General features: G+C 38.2%; 2 pseudogenes; both read right to left on the bottom strand.

The window, feature by feature from the left end:
* Nucleotides 1-5,321: 5,321 nt before the first annotated feature.
* Nucleotides 5,322-6,199, bottom strand: LOC136201781 (protein MIZU-KUSSEI 1-like; annotated as a pseudogene).
* A 722-nt stretch (nucleotides 6,200-6,921) lies between these two features.
* On the bottom strand, nucleotides 6,922-9,115 carry LOC136232483 (pentatricopeptide repeat-containing protein At5g56310-like; annotated as a pseudogene).
* Nucleotides 9,116-19,707: the final 10,592 nt, after the last annotated feature.

Below are 19,707 nucleotides of genomic sequence, written 5' to 3'. Positions count from 1 at the left end.
CGAGTTACTTAGGGTGAAATCGCCAATTTTACCATACGTGACTAAGGCCCATAAAGGCCCAAACGGTTAACATCCATTTTTATGCAAAATTACAATTTCGCTCCCACTTAATTTTTAGGGTCGTCACATATCTAAAATTTAGCCCTCCCAATTTAAACCGGTGTCACGGTCTATTGGGCCAATTTCGATTAAAAATTAAATATGCATGCCAATCAAAAACATTTTAATACCAATTAATTTTTATTCAAAGCACGTTTAATAAATTAAAAGGTATTAGGGCCCAGATTTAATTAAAATTACCCGAGAAAAATTTAAAAGATTAAATCTGTCCCAAACACCAAATTTAAAACTAAATTCGGTGATTTCGCGTTCACGGACGGCAGTCGGGGCTGCTGTCCGTGGATAGCAGCAGTGCCGCTGTCTGCCAGACAGCAGCCGCGGGGCTGCTGTCCGCGGACAGCAGTCCCGCGATTACTGTTTCGCGAATCCAGACTATTTTTTCTGTTTTTATTTTTAAAAATGGCTGCTGTATTTTAATTAATTTATTATTTAAAAAATAATAATCTCATAACGAAACAAAAATACAGACAGAAATAAAATTAGAGAACTTCCTAGAACAATTCTATACGAGGAATTAATAGGAAATTTCAAAACTTGATTTGGAAAAATAATAAAACCAAATCTTATTAATTTTCAATCAATCAAAATGGACTAAACCATGGCTCTGATACCACTGTTAGAGATTATACCAGTTAATCAACTGTAGCGCAGCGGAATTGCGGTTTAAAATTATTTCTAATCCCTTATAGCTTGATCTTTATCCGTTAACCATTGATTGAATAAAACCTTTTGATCCGTTTAAGGATATAAACATACCCGGAATGTCTCTTCTAGAGACGGCTGAAGAATCCACAAGGTAGTAAGATCTCCGTAGTCATGTGCACGAACAGCTATTGAGCTAGAACCGGTGCTAGCCGAAGAACGGATGAAGAACTGGAGAGATAGTGAAATTTGCCAAAAAGATTCCACTTTCTCAGTGGTGTAGCTGCCGAAATTCAAAAGATTTGCCTTTCTAAATCTTGGTGGTGGCCGAATTAGTATATTAGGGTTAATTAGGTTTAGAGTGTTTTAATTTTTATATATAGTGTATTCCTAAACCTAATTGGTTTAGGGTTAATTGGTTAATAACAAAAACTAATCCAATCCTAGTCTAATTATATAAATAAATACCAATAATATTTATTCTATGCAATTAATTATGATTAGATTAAATCTAATTACCCTAATTAAACAAACAACACTAATTAATAAATTAACGTATTAGTTTAATTAATTATTCACCGAATGCAATATTATTAATTTATAAATTAATTAATTACATTCCGCAAATTAATTAATCAATTAAATATTCAACTCCTAAAACCATTAATTAATTACATTGATACAAAGTATCAATTAATCAATTAATCAACCACTAATTAATTACATTGACATTTTATTGTCAATCAATTAATAAATTCTATCTCTCCAATGTACCGTTCTATGAGTTCTAACTCAGATGTTCGATGTGCACGATCCTATGGGTCTGTCCTTAGCTAACAGTGGGCTTATCGCTCACAGACAGTAAGTGGGTTCTAGCAAACTATTACTGCCCCTAACTAAGACAGAGTTTCAGCAGTCTAAAGATGCAGATACCATGTAGTTATCTCTTAACGTCTTTTACCATTTGATATCGATATTATAAACAAGAGGCATGGCGGCTGTCATCCTCTCTGATGTTTATGATATTTCTTGATCTTAAGTAGATTAATGAATCAGATAAGTAAAGTACTTATCAGGGTGTGGCCACGCACTTATCAATCTCACTTATCAAGTGGCCTGTGATATCATCTCACTGTTATGTGAGTGGTAATTCCATCACTTCACTATCAATACTAATGTGTTCACCTGTTCACCCGATCATATCCATATTTGACATCCTGTTACAGACCTGTTAGGCGTATGTCAAAGTGAACCGGATCCCACATTGATATTATAATGAAATCTGGTCTGAAGACAGTTAGAGACCTACTTAAGAAAATTAATGACACAACCACCATGTAGTTTTCTCAGGCGGATCGATCCAGTCACATGTATACAACATGTACCCATATTCACAACTGACTTATCAAGTGCTATGGCTAGTATCAATTACTACCATACAGTCATCGAATATACAAGTCTGTGGTCCTAATCATTCCCATGATAGAATAGACTTGGGATATGGTTTTACGATTATCAATCAATGGATTCTCTATTCATATTATAGCACAAGATATAAATGAACTAGATTAATGTCTTTATTAATGTGACATAAATACATTTTATAAGAACCAATGCCTATGAACTAGGGCACACCAACATTTTTATCGTAAATGGCCTTCATTCTCTGGCGATAAGCTTCCATTTTGATAGCTGCCACCTCTTTTTTCCCTTCCACTGCGTCTAAGTTTCTTCTCATGTTGGTGTCGTCATTAACTTCTGAGTAGAAGAGTGTCTTGGGCTTTCACCTCCTATGTCAAATAAGTATGTATGCTCATACCAAAAGGCCGCTGGTTCTTTTAGAGTAGTGGGGAAAATACGGCACAATACAACATCAGTAGTTGTAATTGCTTCCATTATTCGGTGAAAGTTTTTGGCGTGGGTGATAGGGTCGCCCAATCCTCCGTACTGTATGAAGGTTGGAACCCAAAATCTCCGAGGCATGGGTTGCCGCTGAATCTCCTTCAACAGAGGTGTGTTGGTTTCTGCCAAATCAAAATATCCATCTCAGGCACTAGAATTTTGCAAAGAATTCTTCTCGAGGAGATCTTATATGTCCTCTTTGCTGAGAGGCGCATCTTCTTTGGCCTTCGTCTTCTCCAACTTGGACCTTCGACGCCGGTTACTTCGGGGCTTTGATGGTGAATGATGCTTGCCCCACATGTGGGATTTGTCCTTCTCCGCGTCCTTAAGGTCATTTTGCCTTTTACGGTGCCAATGAGGGTTTCTTGATCTGGAGTACCTCCACCTAGGGACAGGCTTCGGGAATATGCTATAGTGGCCCTAGTTGATTCCCTACTAGATTCTTTCGTTCGAGCGAGTTTTTCTTGCTGTCCTTTTTTGCCTTTTGCAACTGCCGTAGAAGATCAGCCATCTCCAACTCATGTGTTGCTTTTGCATCGTCCATCTCTTTTTGCATAGATGCTAAATTTTGGACGAACCTTCGGATACTTCCTCCACCAGGACTTGGTATTGAGGATCTAACTGGGGCTAGGACCCTACTTGCTGATTAACTTCTTGATCGTTATTCTGGTGAATCTCCAAGTGAACGTGACTAGATTGAGCCATCGCCAAATATCCTGATAGACGGTGGATATTCGAACTCTATGTTTACCGCACCAATGATAACTTGTTATCTTATCTTGGTTCCGTTAACAAACCGTGATATTGATACGACATCGTGTTAAGCCTACAAAACAATATGCAGTTCAGACGGGACCGGAGTCTAGCAAACCCGCTCCGATGCCTAAGTCAGTTTGTGATTTAGGACCGAATGGAAGGGTAAGGACAAGTTTAGAGATAGTAGTTAACGTACCAAACCTTATGTCTATACATGTATATTTATAGTGTTCGATTAGGTTTAAGATTGTCATCTTTTTTTGGAATCCTTACAGAGCTAGGATTCCTGATCCCTTAAGGAGTCTGAACCTTGTGAGGAATCCTTTGTCACGTAGGATTCTAGAAGATTCTTTAAAGCTCTGAGGTTACAACCTCATGGGCCATGATAGGCCGCCACTCGGTGGGCTTAGGCCGCAATGATCGTTTCTGACTTGTTGAAGTGAGTCTAGGACCGTCTTGAACGTGTTTGGGCTCTTATTACGATTAGACTTGCATTGCAATGAGGATGGTGATGATGTCATACATGTGACATCATTTAGTCTGATATCAGTAATTAAATAATTTAAATTAATCTATTAGTATTTAATTGGAAAAAAAAGTAGAGTTGACATATGAGCTTCATTTTTACTATGGATGGCAGCAGATAGTATTAAATTATGGAAGACTTAAATTAAATACACTTTATTTATTTCAATCCACTTACATACAAGCTCACTACACACTCATTAATTCTCACTTAAATTTGATGCACGCAATCTCAATGATATTACCTCCTATTTATACTTGATTTTATTCATTATTATCAACCACTAATTTATGTTGGTGATAATTTTAACTACAACCACAAGATATTTTAATGGACTAGTCTAGAAGTTAATTATACTTCTAGATATATGAAATGCTAGTCTTCCATAAAAAAAAAAAAATCTATGCTTAGATTTTAATAGGTAGGATATCCATGAGTAATGACAACCATAAAATCTTATCCATTTATTTTAAATTACTCGCACTCATTTCATTATTTTAATGGGTATACTTCTTGAATCTGAAACCCGTTCCAATTTAAATTAGGGGTATCCTTGCCCGTTAAAAATCAATACATGATATAAATAAATTACAAATCTAACAAAATATAAATTTAATAAACCATCTATAAATTTAATAAACATTCTAAATTCAAACATTTTAAACCACTCAAATCATCGACAAATTCAAACAAACTAAAAATAAAAAGCTCATTTTAATAGAATGATAATCTTTAGTTTTTCCTTCATTTGGTGTTAACATTCATCAATTTTCAAGAGAATAAAATTTATGTGTCCCGGATACCTTAAGGTAATCTCATACCCGTCTTGTACCCATCACGGATAATTTTTTGAATCTCATACCCGTCTCAATCCTTTTACATAGGATTTAGGTAATTCCATTAGAATCGGATAGTGCGGATACCAGCGAAACTCGTATCCATGATCATCCTATTTGTTGCTATTTTAATATATATAGAGAGAAGACAATTAGGATTTAAGATTACCTAAACCCCGGCAAGGAAACTTTCCAATACAAGGTAATTAAAATAATTTAGATAAATGAATAAATTTACATTAATATATATAAGGGTAAATTCCAAAAACAACCCATGTGGTTTCATGTTGTTTAAAAAAAACATTTGTGGTTTGTTTTTACAAAAAAAAAAAAGACTGTGGTTTACGCCGTTACCCGAAAAACGGAAAAGGGTTTAACACCGTTAAAAATGCTGACGTGGCAAGGGGTAAAGTTGAAAAAATATTTCTTTTTATTTTTTTATTTTTATTTTTTATTTTTCCTTTTCTTCTTCTTCTCTCCTCTCCTCTCCTCTCCTCTCTTCTCTTCTCTTCTTCTTCTGCTCCTCTCTCTCTCTCTCTTATGCTTGTTTGATATATTATGGAGACTCATAAGCTAATTAATGAAATAACCATAGAAGAAAAAAAACACATTAAATACTTAATTATATACGAAGAAGCTAATTAATTTACTACTCCTAAATGGAAGACGACGATTCCGTCACGATCTCAACAGAAAAATACTGAGTTCCTGACCGGAACTCCCCACCGGATTTATCATATGAAACGATTCCCAGTCAGCTGACCCCATAACTCGTTCAAAACTCGCACGTAAGTACATCAAATCTCCCTCCTCCGATTTAGGCGCCACCGGCAAAACACCAGCACCAACAGAAACCGACTGCATCATTTTCAAAACCGCCACATCATTCACCGTCATCTTCCGCCGTATAGCGAATCCGACCTTCCTCCCGTTGCAATACATAGTCCAAACAGGGACATTAAACAGCGAACAAGAACTCGATCTTTCCTTTCATCTGATCGCATTCCAGCGCGATTCGGAGAAGACCGTACTGCATCTCCTTCGCTAAATACGCCGTCGGAACGGCGAATTCGAGGAGTAGAAGCGGAGATGTACGAGTATCGTCTTGGCCTTTTCTGTAACCGAAGAAAGTACCGGAGACGACGGCGGAGGAGGATGAGGAGGAGTGAGTTGAATCGGAGTCGGTGTCGAAGGAGTCCGACGGTTAGGAATCCGCAGCAAGGGACCATACACTCGACTAGAGATCTAAATGATCGGCGGAATCGGACTTCTCTGCCGCAGTCGACGGAGGTTGGAGTGTCGATTATACGGAGGGAACTTGTGTGGTTGTGGTTGTGGTTGCCTAAATCTATCATCATCCTCATTGTAATTGGAATCGGTTGATGGAGTGGTGTGGTGGTCGGGATTGAGTATCGGAGAGGTGATTCCGGTGAGGAAGAAGAAGAGAAGAGAGAGGAAGAAGAAAAGGAAAAATAAAAAAAATAAAAAATAAAAAATTTCCAATTTACCCCTTGTCACGTCAGCACTTTTAACGGTGTTATGCCATTTTCCGTTTTTCGGGTAACGGCGTAAACCACAGTCTTTTTTTTTGTAAAAACAAACCACAAGGGTTTTTTTTGAACAACATGAAACCACTGGGGTTGTTTTTGGAATTTACCCTATATATAATTATCTCTATCAAAGGAAACTTTTCTATACAAAATAATTACAACAATATAGGCAAGTGAATCAATTTACGATTACAAAATACAAAATAATTACAATAATACAGACAAGTGAATCAATTTACATTAATATGATTATCTACATCATCTCTACCTTTGTCCTCCGGGATGGATGTAGAGGGGTTTGAGCATCCACTGATCTCTGGAAAAAGTTAAAAATTCTATAAAAATTGTATATAGATTTTTAATTATTTTAGGTAAAAACACCAAAAAATTATCAATTTAACCTCCATAAATCACGGGAAACCGCCACAATCAGTGAAGTCTAGATACGTAAATGTCTTGTTTTATTATAGTAACAGTCTTAATTTAACGTAAAAACAACGGTGATGATCATAACAACAACAATTACTTCACTCATATTTACGGTTCTAATCTAACAAAACTTACATTTGGCTTTTTCTTTTCTGTTTATGGAACAAAATCGAATACCTTTGATAATCATAGACAGTCCATAGCAACTGATAACATCATACAGAATAACTCAAATGGTACATATTAGTGGCTACAAGGAGAAAACAATGTTAAATTGTTAATATTCACATCAAAGAATAGCACTAATTACTACTATACATTGTAATTCCAGTGAGCATTTGATTACTTGTTTGTAATTGATAACCTGTGTGAGAAACTAAAATTTGTCAATCCTTGGACTGCTATATATGGTCTTAATTATGTGTAGACGCCCGGTTAGGAACATCAGCACCAGCACGAGGCAAGAAGCAAACACCCTCAGTCACTCATTGTCCTAACCATCGATAACCGGAAGCACTTCCCATGTGTCCGGTTTGTAGCTTGCCCATTCAACTTGCTGACTGATACTGCCAACCATCTCATAGATTAAAGGTGCAAGCTTATGATTCCTATCTCCTGCAATAAAATCATGAACCACACCATTTACTTGAACATAACTCTGCCCAGCAGGCTTCCTTACGCCCATCTCAACAATCTTTTTTTTCAGGGAAGCAAAATCCTGCCACCGTTCGGCAGTTGCATATACTTGTGCCACGAGCAGAAGATAGCCAGCTGCTTTGTCAGGATCAAGCTCAACTATCAACTTTGTAGCCACACGGGAAGCAAGTGCTGCATTTTTGTGAATTCTGCAACCACCAAGTAAAGCACCCCAGATGGCATTATTGGGCTTCATGGGCATGGTCTTAATGAGATCATATGCTTCATCTAACAACCCGGCACGACTCAATAAATCTACTATACATCCGTAGTGCTCAATCCTAGGCTTGATACCCCATCTTTGAACCATGTCTATGAAGAATTGGCAACCCTCATCCACAAGTCCAGCGTGGCTACAAGCACATAGAACACCGATGAAGGTTATCTCGTCAGGCTTTGCTTCTTTTTCTCCCATCAATTTAAAGAGGGTAAGAGCCTCTTGAGCGTATCCTTGTTTTGCAAATGCTGTGATCATGGTTGTCCATGAAATCGTACTTCGTTGTGGCATCATTCTAAATACTTTATATGCTTCTTCAATCACACCACAGCTAGCATACATGTGAATAAGGGCATTGTTCAAAGAAATCAACAATGGATAGCTTTTACCAATCACGGTTTCGTCAACATAAGAGTGAATCCACTTTCCCAATCTCAAATCCCCCAGTTCAGCACATGCTGATAGTGCTGCCACTAAAGTCACTTGATCCAATTCCACACGAATTCTCCTCATTTCATTGAACAAACTCAATGCCTGCTTACACTTGCCTATTCGAGCATACCCAGTAATCATAGTCGTCCAGGAGACAACATTTCTCTCCGGCATTTCATCAAACACCTTCATTGCCCCATCAATGTCTCCACACCTCATATACCCAGCAAGCATCGAATTCCAACTCACAACATTCCTTTCTCTGTCACACATTTCATCAAACACTTTACGTGCATACTCGACGCCATAATCAGCACTAATAGAAATTAACCAAATTCGTCTTCACAATCACATTTGAGCAATACCCATTTATCAAAACTCTCCCGTGAACTTGCTCGCCCTCTCCTAACAACCCAGACCTCGCGCAACCACTCAAAAGCAACGAATAAGTGAACTCATCAGGTTCCACCTCTGTAGCCCCCATTTGATTGAACAATACAACAGACATTCGCGGCGATTCGGTTCGAGCATGGCCTCCGATCATCTGGTTCCATAAGGCAACAGTTGGAGTATGTATATCCTTGAATACTTGGTGTGCAGAGTGGAGATAACCAGAAGCTATGTAGAAGGAAAGTAACTTAGCAAGAATGTATTTTTTCTGCGTAAAGCCGTTGATCACAATTTGGGAGTGGATTTGAGAGAGATTTTTTACGGTTTTGCAGCTCTGTAGTAGATGGAATAGGTATTGTTGCAGAGCTCTGGAGGTGGTTGTTCTGTTGTCCAGATTGGCTTCTTCAACCACCATTTAGAAAGTAGACCAGAGCTCACTACTATTCAGACTTGTATAGCATGCCATTATCAGACTAACAATGCAGATACCCCCAAACGTGAATCTTGAAAGAAAATACTCACAGTTTCGACTTACAAGAAGCATTTTCATCATCTGCACAACATATGCATATCAAATGGACATTAAAATAGCATATCAAGTTATGTCTGTTTGTCAATTTTCAACATCATTTTTTAAAATTGATTGGTAACAGCTTATTTCATACGGTGACACTACTCTTGAAATGGTCAAATTTAATAACCACCCCAACAAGGTGACAGAACTCTCTAAAATAAATATCTAACTATTTTCAATAGCTAAATTTGGCTTTTTGACTAGCTATTTCTATTTTTTATTCATTCTTTTTTTTTACTTTTTGTTTCTTTTTTCTACTTTTTGTTTCTTTAAATTTAATCACTTTTAATGATAAGATAATTGAATAAAGAGTCAAATAACTAACATGGTTGGAGCAAGACATAAATTTGGCTAGCTAAATTTGACTACAACAACAACAACAAAGCCTTAGTCCCGAAATGATTCGGGGCCGGCTAACATGAACCATCATATAAAACCGTGAAATCAAGTCGTGTCAGCGACACAAATTCGCTCCCTCCACTCCGTCCTACCCACTACCATATTTTCCTCAATTCCCATTAAACTCATATCACTCTCGATCACCCTCCTCCAAGTTTGTTTAGCTCTTCCCCTAATATTTTATATTATTTTAGAGAGTCAAATAGCTAGTTAGTATTGGAGATGCTCTAAATACACAATGCTAACCTGTTCACACTTAATGTGAAATGATACGTGATAAAACATTTAGCCTTTGTTTGAGAGTTTGGAGGTTAATGGAGGTGAGAGTTAAATGAGGTAATGGAAAGGGAAGGGAAGTAATGGAAATGAAAGTTAAAAATTAACCTTGTTTGGGAGTTTATAGGATGTAAATGAGGTTAAATGTTTAACTTCATTTGGGAGTTTAAATATGGAGTGGAAGGAAGGTTAAATTTATTCTGCAGAGACAAGAAATTTTAAAAAAATTTACGTTACTCCCATTAATCCCCAATTTGGAGGCTAAAGTTTGGAGGTTAGAGGAAGTAAACATTTAACTCCATTAACCTCCATTTACTCTCAAAAAATAACTCCCAAACAAAGTTAACTTAATACTTAACCTTCCATTACTTTCATTTACTCCCATTAACCTCCTCCCAAACAAGGGGTTAACAGTGAACTTCAAAATCAAGTAGCTGACAAATTGTAAAAATGGAATAACAAATTATTAAAATTCACTTGAGAAGTCCATTTCCTTGTTTGTAGGACAGAATTTTATAAGATTATCCACTTGACCGACGACGACATTTAATACAGACTCATCCATACCTAGAACTGTAGCCTATGAACACAAGAATATGAACCAAAAAAGGCCATCAAACACCAGTGATGTGTTACAATCCTAGTTGAGCTTGTCAGATCCTTCAAATGTCTAAAATAAGACAGAAAAAGATCAAGTAAGGGATGGAATAGCGACCCCTCAGATGCTTAAATGAGTGAGGTGAATGATATTGAAAAAAGAATTGCAGCTTAGATGAGCAAGAATAATGAATTGAATACCTTTTGTACTTACTGAGGTCCACGTGATAGACAATCAATGGTTTGAGTCTGTTGTCAACTAAAAGGGTTGTAACCGCTGCAGATGTGATTCCGCAAATCACAGCTTTAGACGCGAGTATGAATGTGCATGTCCTTGAGGTCTTTCTTGATGGATTCCGATGGCTTTGACGTTTACTATTGAGGAGGTGGATGTCTCATTAATCCACATGTAATATGATTAATTGTGTAATATAAAATGTCCCCCAACCAAAAGCCCTAGACCGAAGTGCTTTAGGACTTCGTTCCAGCAGATGACCGAAGGTTGAATCCCTTGGTCGGGATTTTGGCCTATATTAAACCAAAGTTATCCCTCGGTCAAATTGAGTTCTTCCTAACTTAGCAGATTTTGTGCTGATGTGTTTTCACATGCCTCGTGCCTTAGGAGAGAAGCACGTGGAGGCGTGGGATAGTGGTATTAATTGCTAACAGGTCATGTGAAGCTGAAATACGACATCATCTTTTTTGCATTTATGGCTATCGTTCTGAATTCATGACAGATGTCCTTTTTCGTGCCTTTTCTCTTTAATCGATGTTATTAATAAGTGCACTTCTACCATCGTTTCGAGCTTTGGATTATTTTGAATCAGCGTAATGATTGAAACATCACCTCTCTTTATTACGATGGTTCATCATCTTCTTTCAGAATCCTATAAAAGGGGGACACTAATTTTCTAAGGATTTTTTCTACTTTCTTCTGTCTCCTTCAAGCTTTCTGCAAGTTTCTTTAGAACTTAGCAAGTTTTTTCTTTTCCCTTTTCTTTCTCTTTTTTTCTTTGTTGTATGGAAGGATTGCGATGAAAGAACTCTATAAAATCCCCTTCCCTTTAAAATTTCAAAGAACTGACCTCTTTTGTGAACATTCAAAACACGGTTATGGTGCCTTGAAAATAAAAAATCAGCCAAGGATGTTGAGAAATCAAAAGATGCAGAGAAGGCTGCTTCTTCCAAGCAAACGAACCTACGGGTTTATGACCAACCCTCGACCTTAACTGCATGAGAGCTGATAGGCATTGTGGCTTCTTACCCCAAAGCTAGATAAGATGGAAGCTAGCATACCTACTGAGGAACAGATGGCGTTTGCGGACCCTCTAGGGTATGAAGGGGTACTTACCCAACTGTTGAAGTGGGGGCTAAGATTTCCCCTCTCGGACGGGATGATCAACGTATTGAAGGAGTTCAATCTTTGTCCTTACCATATTTCACCAAAGGCCTGGCTGGAATTTTTGCCTTTGCCTAGATCTGTAAAGATCTAGAAATTAATTTGATGTGAGCAAAGATTCGGTCTTGATGGAAACTGACAAAGAGAAATCGATCATAGGCTTCTATTCAAATATTTCACTCAAGGGAGTTATCATGTGATGTTGGAGATGGTTTAAGATAATTTTCCTTCGGCCCTTCGTGATAGGAATGGGAAGAAATCTATAAATACACTAAAGGCTATCAAAAGCACTACGAACGTGACTTGTGTTTTAACTTCATTTTTGTTTTCGATTTTAAGTGTAGGTACTTTCGCTAACATGTCTATTCATGACAACATGATAGCCCGTCTAAGAGATTTTGAGAAGGCTGAGCCCATGAAGGAGAATGTTGGAGTAGAGGTTGGGGCCATAGAGGAGAATAGTGGAGTTGGTACATCTATTGCATCTAGTCACCCCATTGAAGCAAAGCCTGACGCCTCCGTTCCGGTCAACTCCGACGAACGGGTTGATGTGGAAGTTCATGAGGTTTCCTCATGAACATGAACCTCTAGCTCAAGGAAAGATTGAGGACCACTTAGAGAATGAAGTAGATTTAGAGTCTTTGATGTTGGAGGACACTGCTTTTAAGGTTGTTAAACAAACTTTGCATCCATTAATGTTTTGAATAGTATTCGTTTCCTACGACCGTTAACGCATTTATATATTTTTTGAATTTAGTTGTGGGATCGCTTGTATGGGGAACGTGCCACCTTGAATAATCATGTCATGAACAAGGACTTGGCCCACCTAGCGGTGGTTCCTCAAGAAAATGAGCTTTTTTAGAGAAAATCTTATTAGGATTGTGCAACTTGACCATGTCTCATGCCATAAAGGTGATTCTTTCAAATTTTCTCTCCATTTCTTTATTCTCTGTGTCTGTTTTTGTCTTATAATTTGTAAATAAAGAATTTGTCTGCACTTTTGAGGTCTATCAAGAGCTTTCTAAGTTGGCTGAAGTTTACTTGAGGAAGCAAGTTGAGTTAGAGTAGCATGTTGAGATTACCAAAGAGACCTTTGCTCAGGTAGAAGCACTACGCCAAAACCCTCTTCAGATGACGGTTAAAAACCGTCGTCCCGCGAGATATAAATCTGTCATGGGGCTTGCTGCCGTCTATTGCACCTTCAGACGACGGTCAGGTTCTGTCATGTTTCGTCATCACACATGACATTAGCCTATTTTCTTACTGTCATTTTACCCTTGTTACGATGCAGCTTATTTATTACTGTCGTCGCCTTTAATGTCATCAAATGACATTTTTACAATTAAAACCGTCAGGTTAGCGTGTGGGAAATTGGCATATTCAATTTGAGATGACAGTTCGTATAATAATTTCTGACGTTATAGCCTGTTTAGATGACAGTTCGTATAATAATTTCTGACGTTATAGCCTGTTTAGATGACATTTTTAAAAATTAAAATGTCACTTTATGCCTTCTTCTTCGTTTGAATTTCTGGTTTTTATACCTGAATACAGAAACATTCTAAAATATGAAGATGAAATTCTGTATGTCAATGGTTTTAATTTTATTGGAGACCAATACTCATAATATGTTTACATTTGTGCCTAACGTCAATCCATATCAATACATTTCTGAATTAAAACACCAAAATAATAACCAGTACATTTGTGCCTAATGTCAATCCATATCTTCCATAAGTCAATCCATATCTTGGAGTAATAATTAGGCCTATAATCCCAAAGGTCTTGCTATCTGCAAAAGCCAAGCAGGTCATTAATATTACACATAACCCTAAACTCAGTAGTAATTACGTGACCCTTCCCCTAACACGGCCTTTCACTTACCACAATCATATCACTATAAATATATGCATCATAATTCAGAATCATACCTTCAACAGCCAAAAAACTTACCAACAATGGATCCACTTGTTGAAACTCCAGGAGAAATAATTGCTGACTTGGGTAACTTATACATGGAGAACCCAGAGCGGCTTCTGGCCATCAATGGTACGTATGTCAATCCATAGTTGTTTTGTAACCCTTCCTGGTTTCTTCTATGTATTTCTAATGATTCTTCTTGGATGATAACGTACAAGTCCTCTCGATGGTAACTTCTTCCAATGGTCGATTAGAATGAAAGGCCCCCAATACACCCCATATGAAAGGGGTGTATTTGAAATCAGAATCAGATACCATCCGGATTTCCCAAACAGACCTGCAAGAGTAATATTAACTCAGATCAGTAAGATATAATCCCTTATATGAAACATACACTAATAGAGCTCTCCTCTTATTCTCAGTTTTGGTTCCGGAATAGGATATATCATCCTAACGTGGATACTCATGGGTCGATTCATCTTCCCCGTATCCTTAATGACCATCGCTTTTCCACTGCCACGGTATAATGCAACCATTTATCTATTTCATTTGATAAACATACAACATCATATTTTTGTTCTAATTATTCTATGAATTTTGTAGTGTCTGTGGCACATATATGATCTACTTCTATAGCCCCACAGTGAGGAGCCATTTCCTGGGCAAGAAGCAGTTGCTGAGCAATACCGCAGCAATAGGGAAGAGTATGAGGGGATCGCCCGGATATGGACTGAGGAGTATGCAAAGTGCATATGAGGGTGTCCAAATCTCCTAAACTATCTTGGTTGAGAGAAAGGAGAATCGGAAGGCAATGTGAGCTCCAAATGTGGTTCTTATTCCAATTCCAAATTTCCTTTCTTTAGTCAAAATAGTTAAGGAGCTTTGGACCTTTAATTCCCCCCCCCCCTTTGTAATATATAACGTAGAGCTTTGTGCTCCTAAACTGACCCTTTTATAATGCTTCTTCCACTTGGTAAGGAGGGTTATGATGCTGTCACCATAAGGGACTCTGTTTGTGCTGAATATGAAGGGTGTTCAAATCTCCTAAGCTGTCTTGGCTAAGTGAAAGGAGAATTGAAAGGCAATGTGATATCCAAATGTGGTTCTCATTCCAATTCCAAATTTCCTTTCACTAGTCAAAACAGCTAAGGAACTTTGGACTATCAATTACAACCGAAAGGTAACACTCATCCCCCCTTTTGTAATATAACGTAGAGTTTTGCTATTCATTTTGTATGTATGTGCAAGTAGACTAAACCGACCCTTTTACAATGCTCCTTCCACTTGGGTTGTACTCGTGGTACTCTAAACTTGGTAATGAGGTTTATGATGCTGTCAAAACAAAGGACTCTGTTTGTGCTGAATGCATCATAAACCTATCACCATGTTTAATGTTGTTGTTACGATATCAAACTGAGTGGAAAGGAACATAGTAAGAGTATGGCAAATGCACATACATAACCCTTTATGTAGAGCTTGTTATTCAGTTCGTATGTATATGTATATTCTATCTAATCAAAATATATCTTATCATTTGCAAGCCATATCAGTACATACAATTAGCCTAAATTTACCCTTTAATACATGCTTCATACATGCTTCATAAACGAATTGCATTCAGAATCCTTACTTATCATTTCAAATAAAAATGAGCCAGTTGAGTTCATAACATTTTAGCTTTAAGAGTATGCCTAACATGATATAACAAGTTATTCAATACAACTTATTCCTTACTTATCATCATAGGTCATGTTCAATTTCAAAAAGAGTATGGATATATCTTATCATTTGCAAGCCATATCAGTACATGCTTCATACATGCTCAATGACCCTTTTACAATGTTCCTCGTACACATACTCATTAGGCACCTCAAACATAAGCATCAACAGAACATCAAACATAAACATGTTTCATACACATACACATACTCAATCACTTCTAACAGTATAACTCATAGGTGTAAGAGTAGTTCCAATCTCAATGAACATTCAAAGCTTTAGAGTATGCCTAATCAGCCACATGCTTAATGACCCTTTTACAATGTTCCTCTAATACTTGATGCATGATTAATAAGCTACATGCCCAAATGAACAATCGTACATATACTCATTAGGCACATTAGACATAAGCATCAATAGTGTTGAAACACCTTTCCACATAATTTTGATTTGACAAAATTGTTTAAGTATAATTAAAAACATATTCTAAACACACTAAGTTTAAATGCTTTGATTTATACTACTAATGTGTTTGTTCAATGTTGAGTTAAATTGTTTATAAGATACAAAGTTTAAAAGGCCCAAAGCCCAATACGGAAGTCAAAGCCCAAGTCAAACAATTTATGGCAACTCGGCCCGCGTATGTCAAAACGTTGTCGTTATGGACAAAAGGCAACTCAGCAGAAGAAGGATCTAGAAGACCTTCGGGGAACAACTTTGGGACGAAGCTGCTGAGTTGATTCGACAAAGCGTACAAGACAGCAGCTGGCTAAGGAAAACTTCCAAACAAAGTGTTTCCACTTTGGGTAAAGTTCAGACGATACAGTATGATGTCTAGTTGACCTTACCATAAATGGAGAGACATTCTGCCGAGCTGACCAAAAGCTGACCGAGGACAGAAGATACTCTAATCTGATTGGCCGAGGGCTCTGAGCAAGTCAGGATGACAACGACAGGAAGCCATTTGCCTCCAACGGTTATTTCGAAATTCGAAATGACCGATGCCTCAGACGTCTCTATAAATAGTGCCATCAGTTGCTTCATTCAACACAGAACTTGATCAAGCCATTACGCTGACCAAATCTCTGCGCAAAGTTCTGCAAGAAAAAGCGAAGCAATCTTACACTACATTTCATATCTTTGTGTAAAAGTCTAGAGTGATTATTCAATCATCTAAGGTGTCTTAGCAATCGTTGTTTAGGACAAACACTTATCATTTCTAGAGATTAGAAAGGAGAGGCTGAGTACTCGGTTATAGTACTCAGCGAGAGATTAGGATTGAGTAGAGGTATAGAGGAAGGTACTCTTGTTATACTCAGTTGCTAAGATTGTAAAAGGTTTGATGCTCTACCGTTAAAGAGCTCAGTAGAGAATTCGAAATCTCGGAACGTGTTCCGGGGACAGGACGTAGGCTTGGAGGCCGAACCTGGATAAATCTGCTGAGTAACATATTTCTAACCTTAAACTCCTTTATATATTTATTGCTTGCTTAAACAAAAACTGACCAAGTAAAGAGGTCAAGCTGAGTTGTGCGCATTGAATATCTGAGCTCAGGAATAGACTCTTAGTGCTATCTCCTGACTCAAGTAAAGAAACTGACCTAGTCACTAGTTGACTAAGCCAGTATCTTGCTATTCACTCAGCGCCATTGTTAAAACCTTTTTCTCACGAAAAAGAAGTCTGCCCTAACTTAAAATTTTTAAATAGTTCCTAACCCCCCCCCCTTTGGAACTATACGTGTAACGTTATAAGGGACCAACAAGTGGTATCAGAGCTTAAAAGCTCACTGTAAAAGGTTTAACCACCTTGAGCTGATCCCCACTATGGGTGAAAACAGCACTCGGTTTCTCCCAGGAAACCAAACAACTCAGATCTTACCTGAGGGGCTGTCCATTACTCGGCCTCCCCTATTCTTCGGGTCTAACTATACCTTCTGGAAGAATAGGATGAAAAATTTCATTCAGGCTACAAATATGAGTGCCTGGCTATCCATAGTCCAAGGCCCATTTGTACCTGTCGAAGTTGTGGCTGGCCAAACAGTTGTTAAAGCTGAGGCCAAATGGACAGAGGATGATCTCAAGAAGCTACAAAAATCATGCTTCGGCTATAAATATGCTTCACTGTGCGCTCGATGCTACATAATATAATAAAATCTCAGGTTGTGATTCGGCGCAAGAGATCTGGAAGAAGCTGGAGGTCACCTACGAAGGAACCAATAAAGTAAAGGAGTCCAAGGTGAACCAGCAGATGAGACTGTACGAGCTATTCAAAATGAACAATGATGAGGGTATATCTAACATGAATGCAAGGTTTACCAACATCATCAATAAGCTCAAGAGACTTGGGAAGATCTTCACTGAGGAAGAACAAGTCAAAAAGATACTCAGGAGTCTTCCTAAAGACTGGCAAGCAAAGAAGACCGCTGTCGAGGAAGCTCATGACTTAACCACCTACAAATATGACGAACTCATCGGATTACTGCTGACCCATGAGATATCAATGAAAAACTTCGAGGTGAAGGAAAAGTCTGAAGACAAGAAGCAGAAGTCTCTTGTCATGAAAGCTGACTCCACTGATGGGAGCTCAACAGATGATGAAGAGATGGCTATGTTCACAAGGAAGATGAAGAGGCTGTTCAGGAAGAATGACAAATATTCTAAGAAGCCTTACAGAAAGTTTGATAAGTATAAAGCTGAGTCCAGCGACAGCAAATACAAGAAAGACAACTCAAAGCCCATTACATGCTTTGAATGTCATCAAACTGGCCATATCAAGTCAAGCTGCCCCACGCTGAGGAAAGACAAGAAGAACGGCAAAAAGGCAATGGTGGCTACATGGAGCGACAGTGATGAGTCTTCATCAACAGAAGCTGAGGCCACCGAGTTAGCGAATATATGCTTCATGGCTGACGAACTTGCTGAGCCGTGCGTCTCTAAGCATGCTGACCCCTCCATTGCATCTGATGATGAGGAGCAATCAAATGAGGTAATATCACTTGTCAAAAAGTGTAATAAGAAAATTAGAGCACTCAGCAGGCGCTGTGACGAGGTTGAAGAGGTCAAGCTAAGTGACCTCAGATACCTTCTTCAAGACAACTCAACTTTGCATGATAACATGAAGATCATACATTAGTCTGTCTCTGAAGTCCAATCAGATTCAAAGAGACTGAGAAAGGACGTCACAAATATCCAGAACCAACTAAAGGTTCAAAACAAAAGGAATATACCTATGAATGCTCAGTACCGAAGTACTGGTCAGCAGAGATGGAATCCCCAGCGGAATGTCCAGTGTGACTTCTGTGGGAAGAAAGGACACACCACTAAGGTGTGCTGGCACGCTCAGCACTGGGGTGCTGACCAGTCAGTGAAAAATCCTAAACGGAAGGTCAGCTGTGACTTATGTGGAAAGAATGGCCATACTGTCCAAGTATGCCGCCATAAAATAAAATATGATGCTTTACCTGTTGAACCTAACAAGCAAGGACCCAAAAAGAATTGGGTACCTAAAAGTAACTAGTTACAATGCAGGTAAGCCTGAGGTGTGCTGAGAAGTCAAAGATGTGGTATATTGACAGCGCATGCTCAAGGCACCTGACTGGTGATGAAACTCAGTTCATCATGTTTGAGCGTAAACGAGGAGGAAGCGTACGTTTTGGAGACAACAAAAAGGGTAAGATAGTAGGGTCAGGAACCATCGGAGGTAATCCTACTATTGAGTCAGTCTCCCTAGTCAGCAGACTCAAATATAACTTACTCAGCGTAGCTCAGCTATGTGATAATGGGAGAAAAGTTATATTTGATGCTACTGGATGTAAAATATACGAGGGAAAAACAAATGAATTAATTTTAACTGCCCCTCGGATTGATAATGTCTTTATGCTAGACTTAGAGAAAAAGTTTTCAAAAACTGTATGCTTAGTTTCAAAGGAAGAAAATTCCTGGCTATGGCACAGGAGACTTGGTCATGTAAGCATGGACCTCCTGGCCAAATTAGCAAGAAAGCAATTGGTTGAGGGACTGCCTGAACTTAGATTTGAAAAAGATCAATTATGCCACGCTTGCCAAGCTGGAAAACAAACCAAACAATCTTTTCATAGCAAAAACATTGTCTTAACTAAGCGACCGTTAGAATTACTAAACTTGGATCTCTTCGGTCCAGTCCAGCCGCTGAGTCTGGGTGGAAGAAGATTTTCCTTGGTCATTGTAGATGACTTCTCTCGGTACACTTGGGTCATCTTGCTGAGTAGCAAGGATGAGACCTTTGAGACATTTTCAAATTTGGTTAAGAAACTTGAAAATAACAAAGACCTAAAATTGGCTCACATCCG

Source organism: Euphorbia lathyris, chromosome 1 (genome assembly GCF_963576675.1).
Source record: "Euphorbia lathyris chromosome 1, ddEupLath1.1, whole genome shotgun sequence".
In the NCBI taxonomy this organism is placed as follows: Eukaryota; Viridiplantae; Streptophyta; class Magnoliopsida; order Malpighiales; family Euphorbiaceae; genus Euphorbia; species Euphorbia lathyris.
Note: the sequence above shows the minus strand (reverse complement) of the source record. Positions and strands in the feature narration are given on the sequence as shown.